This window comes from Orycteropus afer, unplaced genomic scaffold, assembly GCF_000298275.1.
Source record: "Orycteropus afer afer isolate SDZICR_OR568_19922 unplaced genomic scaffold, OryAfe1.0 scaffold00055, whole genome shotgun sequence".
Lineage (NCBI taxonomy): Eukaryota > Metazoa > Chordata > Mammalia > Tubulidentata > Orycteropodidae > Orycteropus > Orycteropus afer.
The window spans coordinates 13,649,637-13,655,612 of record NW_006921642.1 but is presented as its reverse complement, the minus strand read 5'-3'; the positions used below and the strand labels follow the sequence as shown (position 1 = coordinate 13,655,612).

The following is a 5,976-nucleotide window of genomic DNA, read 5'->3' as shown; positions in this document are numbered from 1 at the left end:
TGCATTGAGCCAAGATCCATCTGACAGTGGTTATGATATCCTTTGCTCTATGTCTCTTCTGAATCCAGCTTGCACCTCTGGAAGTTCTTTATTAAGATACTACTGCAACTGTTTTTGAAATTTCTTCAGTAAGGTCTTACTTGCGTGCAATATTAATGATATCGTTCTATAATTTCCACATTCTGTGGGTCACCTTTTTTTTGAAAGTTTTCAATCATTTTTAGAGAATATTCCCTTGCCAGATTTGTTGCTGAATACTTTTTCCCAATCTGTAGGCTTTCCTTTTACTCTTTTGAAGAAGATTTTGATACACATAAATAGTTAATTTTTAGATGGTGCCATTCATCTAGTTTATGTTCTGCTGTTTCTGCATTTTGGGTTGTTTGATAGTTTATTTATGCCATAAATTAGGGTCCCTAAGTCTGCCCCTATGCTTTTCTTTGATGAACTCATTGTTATAGTTGTCACGTTTAAGTCTTTGATCCAACAAGAGATAGTTTTGTGTATAATGTGAGGTATGACCCTTGTTGCATTTTTCTGCAAATGAATATCCAGTTTTACCAGCACCATTTTTTAAAGAGAATATCTCTTCTCCTTTGAATGGATTTTAGCCAATTGTAAAAGATCAGCTGACCATAGATGAATGGATCCATTTCTGTGTTCTCAATTCTGTTTCACTGGTCTATGTGTGTGTTATTGTACCCATACCAGGCTATTTTGACTATTGTGGCTATATACTAGGCTTTGAGTTTTGGGAGTGTGAAATCTCCTACTTTGTTCTTCTTCTTCAGTAATACTTTGCTTATCTGAGTTCTCTTTCCATTCAATATAAAATAAGTGATTTTTTTTTTCCTCGTGTCCTTAAAGAATGTTGATGGAATCTGGATTGAGATTGCATTGAATATATAGATTGCTTTGGGGAGTATTGACATTTTCACAACTTTCATTCTTCCTATTCATGAGCATGGTATGTTCTTTCCTTCATATAGATCTGTGATAGCTCTTGAAGTAATATTTTGTAGGTTTGTTTGTATAGGTCTTTTGTGTCACTGGTGAGACTGATTCCCATGTATTTTCTCTTTGATAGCTGTTATAAATAGCATTATTTCCCTATTTCTTTTTCAGGGATCTCTTTGCTGGTGTAGAGGAATCTAACTTATTTTTGTATTAATCATGTATTCTGTCACTATGCTAAATCTTTCAATTAGTTCCTATAATTTTCTTGTTGAGTCTCATGGGTTTTCTATGTGTGGGGTCACATCAGCTGCTAATAGGGATAGTTTTACCTCTTCCTTACCAACTTTGATACCTTTTCGTTCTCTTCCTTGCCTTATTGCCCTGGCCAGGGCTTCCAATACAGTGGTGAATAGAAATGGTGATAGAGGGCATCCTTGTCTGGTTCCCATTTACAAGAGGAATGGTTGCAGTATGTATCCATCAAAAGAATAATGTTGACTGTTGGTTTTCTATAGATTGAACTTAATTTTTATTAACAGTTTTAAACTTTTATTTTTGTATATGTTATAATGTCCCAATATATTCATATGTGTTCCTAATATTTACAGTAATGAATGTACAAATATTAATGGATGTGTGATTATTTATTTATTTTATTTTGATATATTTTGTGACCAAAAGTTAAATTTCTAAGAATAACAGAATTAGAATTAAATATCTGTTAGAATATTTGGTGAGGAAAACAGTGCTACAAATGGAGCCCATTAATAAATCCCATTGCTATACCACTAGGGTATTCCCTCTTTCTCTGCCCCAGTATGCAAGCTGTTACAACTCTCTTAATTTGCTTTGCAAGAATAATATTACCAAGCTCTCTCCAGGCATCCTCGTGGGAGTGGCATCGTCTTTAAACCTTGTGTGGCAATCTCTGATGCACTGCTGTGATGCCCAGAGAAGATAGAATGACCTCATGTCCAATTACTTCCTTAAGATCATCCAACTTTTGGATGATTATCTGAAATGCTTCATTGTGGGAGCAGACAATGTGGATTCCAAGCAGATGCAGCAGATCTGCATGTCGCTCTGTGGGAAGGCTGTGGTGTTGTTGATGGGTAAGAAACCATGATGTGCAAAGCCAACTGAGGACACCTGGAAAACAACCCAGCTCTGGAGAACTATTGCCTCATTTCTGGGGGAATGTGGGGTTTGTGTTCACCAAGGAGGACCTTACTGAGATCAGGGACATGCTGCTGGCCAACAAGGTGCCAGCTGTCACCTGTGCTGGTGCGATTGCCCCATGTGAGGTGACTATGCCAGCCCAGAATACTGGTCTGGGTCCAGAGAAGACCTCCTTCTTCCAGGCTCTTGATATCACCACTAAGATCTGCAGAGGCACCACTGAAATCCTGAGTGATGTGCAGCTAATTAAGATTGGAGACAAAGTGGGCGCCAGTGAATCCACCCTGATGAGCATGCTAAACATCTACCCCTTATCCTTCAGGCTGATCATCCAGCAGGTGTTTGACAATGGCAGCATCTACAACCCTGAAGTGCTGGACATCACAGAGGATACTTTGCACTCTCACTTCCTGGAGGGTGCCCACAATGTTGCCAGTGTATGTCTGCAGATTGGGTACCCAATTGTTGTCTCGGTGCCCCACTCTATCATCAATGGCTACAAGTAGGTCCTAGCTTTGTCCGTGCAAATTGATCATACCTTCCCACTGTCTGAAAAGGTCAAGGCCTTCCTGGCTGATCTGTCTGCATTTGTGGCTGTTGCCCCTATGGCCGCCACCATCACTGCTGCTGTGCCTGCTGCTGCTTCAGCCCCAGCCAAGGTTGAAGCAAAGGAAGAGTCAGAGGAGTCAGAAGAGGAAATGGGATTTGGTCTCTTTGACTAGACACCAAAAAAGCAAGCAGCTCAAACCAGCTGTATTTGAGAAACAAGGAAATAAAGGCTTAATTCTCTTAAAAAAAAAGAAGAAGAAGAATATTACCAAATAATCTATAATACATTTGATGATGTCAAATCACTTATTTTCTAATATTGTTAAAGTAGATTAAAAAACAAAACAAAAATCATTTGGGGGCACACATGAAGTAATGATTCCTTTTCTTTTAGTGTTTTTTTCTTTTTTCAGTTGCTTTTGCTCTTCTACTTCAAGTTTATGTACTTTTGGGAAATAGGTCAACTTCAAAACTTCCACATTTATCTTAAGAAAAAACATACATATTTATATAAATTGATTTCTTACAATCTTATCAAGCTCCCAGATCTGAAGATGTAGTTCTTTCAAATAAGAAATCATCTTCATCACCTCACCACCATTTATCCATCAATTGTGAGGTGAAGACCTTATCAAGTCAATCCTTAGATCTGTACCATGACTTCATGTCCTCACTTTTTAGGTATGTCCAGGTATAATCTCTGCAATTGTAGCCTATGCTCAAGAATTCAATTTTGTCATTATTTGTTAAGCACAGTAACATATTCTTTTATTCCATTCTCCAGTTTTAAATGTCACTTCTTGCACTGTAAATGTCCAGCTGCTACTTGGCTCTTCCTAGACATATTTTGTATGGATAATGGATTTGCATTTTAAGAATCATCTGTTATTTTGATTCTCTCTTCCATAATAATTTGTTTGATGTCTAGTTAAATCATTTTCATCAGAGTTTTTTCTCGTCTAGTTTCTACATTATTTTAATAGTAATGAAAGTTTGCTATTGGAACATCTTATCACCCTTAGGACAAAAAAATAACTGTAGATGTTTAGATAGCTGGAGATCAATCAATCTTCCATTTACCAGCATGAAAAACAACTTGACAGAGATGTAATATGAGAATATGACTTATTTTTGAATTATTACAATATAATGCCACATGTAACTAGTACTATTTTATGCATGACATTAAATTATTTTTACACATTTTTACAATTCACATAAGTTGTGGAAGCATGGTGTTAACACAGAAGAACATAACTTTTTGTGTATCTTAATAAGTAAAAAAAGAAAGAAGGAAGGATAATGAAGAAAACATAATGAAAGATGGAAGGAAAGATAGAAGAAAAATTATAAAGTAAGAAATAAATTGTTGAACTGAGCTTATGATTCACATTGCCACCATTTTTTTGAGTCAAGACTATATGTTGATGAGATTATGTTTTCAAATGTGTTTTGTGCGTAAATTCATAAATCTTATTTATATTATATTACTGTTTAAAAACAAGTTGGTTTGAACTTAGTAGCCACTCAGCTGAATAAAGGAGATGTAGCTCTGCCTAGGAAACCCTATGAACCAATTCTACTCTCTCCTATAGTTACTATGAGTGAGTATTGATCCAATGACACACCAAAACATGTTGTTTTTTATTTTCTTTTAAACAATAAAACAACTCTCTTAATGTTGGACATTTGTATTGCTTCTATGTATACTTTTTTTAAAAACTTTTCATTTTGATTTGGGTGATTTTTTTTTTTAAAGCTTCTAAAAATTCTTTATAATTTTTCTGTAAAAGTAGTTATATTATAGGCATTGTTTCTAAATATTTGTTTGTCTATGCAAATGATGGCATAGTGCCTAAGGCATTTGACTGCTAACCAGAAGGCTAGCAGTCCAAACTCACCAGCCACTCCTCAGAAGGAAGATTGGGCAATCTACTTCCGTAGTGATACTGCCTTGGAAACCCAAGGAGGGGTCACTATGAGTTGGATCTAGCTTGATGGCAGTGGTTTGGTTTGGTTATAAAAATATTGTAGCTGTTTCTAGCAAAATGACAATTGAACAGAAAAATGCTTTAATCTGCAAAACTAGGATTTTTTGAGAGCTAGATTCCCAAAGCTCAGTTTTATATTTCAAAAAGCACTGTTCGATAGCCTAAAACATAGAAGGAACCAGATATTAATTTCTATGTGCTAATAAGTTGAGAATAAGCAGAAAGACAAAATCCTATGTGAAAGTGAAGGACTGAAAGAAGAAGTAAATCAGTCTAAAGAGTTTGATATTTAAGAAATGCTTGGAAGACCATGTGCTCATACAGCTTCCTACAGGTAGGTAATAGCTTGTGTTGTTTGATAACAAATATCAGTGATGAAGTAAGTCTCAGTAAAAGTCTCCAAAATAAATTGTGTAAATCACTTGTCTTAGGAAAAGGGTAAACAAAGGGAAGATTTCTCCACAGAACTGTGTACAATTCAGAGAACATAATTATTTATAAATTTAGATATAAAACAGTTATCTGGTTAAGGAATGAGTAGGGCCCTCAAAGAGAGTAGAACATTAGCCACCTCAAGTATGAAATCAGAGGAGCTCTGATAGCATAGTTCCTAAGGCACTTGACTGCTAACCAGACAGCTGGGGGTTCAAACCCACCAGCCACTCCTCAGAAGGAAGGTTGGGCAATCCTACTTCTGTAGTGATACTGCCTTGGAAACCCAAGGAGGGGTTGATATGAGTCGGAGCCGACTTGATGGCACATAACAACAACAATATGAAACAGATCAAAACCAGGATAATTCATTAGACTAGGGCATGGCAAATTACAATTGGCAGGCTAAATCCTGCTGCCATTTATTTTTATAGTAAAGTTTTACTGAAACACTGCCATACTCATTTGCTTACAGACCACTCTTCAGCTACTTTCATGCTACAGTGGCAGTGTTGTACAGTTGAAACAGAATTTGTAGCCTACAGAGCCTAAAATACTTACTCGCAGTCTCTTTACATAAAAAGTTTACTGACCTTGCACTAAATGTAAATTCTAGAAGGAACAGCTTTAAGACCCTTTGTACTTTCTTCATGTATCCAAGCAATTGGCTTCAGAGTAAGAGGAAACAACAACGAAAATACAAACGAACCAGTTGTTGTAGACTCCGATTCATGGTGATCCCATGTGTACCAGTATAGAACTATACACCAGGTCTTTATTCTAAGTTGCCTTTGGGTGGACACTAGCCTTCAGTCTTTTAAGTTAAGCACATTAATTGTTTGCATAAAGGAGAAAGTACAGCTAATTA

The 5,976-nt window shown here is 36.3% G+C and overlaps 1 pseudogene; it reads left to right on the top strand.

Moving 5' to 3' along the window:
* Positions 1 to 1,901: 1,901 nt before the first annotated feature.
* On the top strand, positions 1,902 to 2,858 carry LOC103195380 (annotated as a pseudogene).
* Positions 2,859 to 5,976: the final 3,118 nt, after the last annotated feature.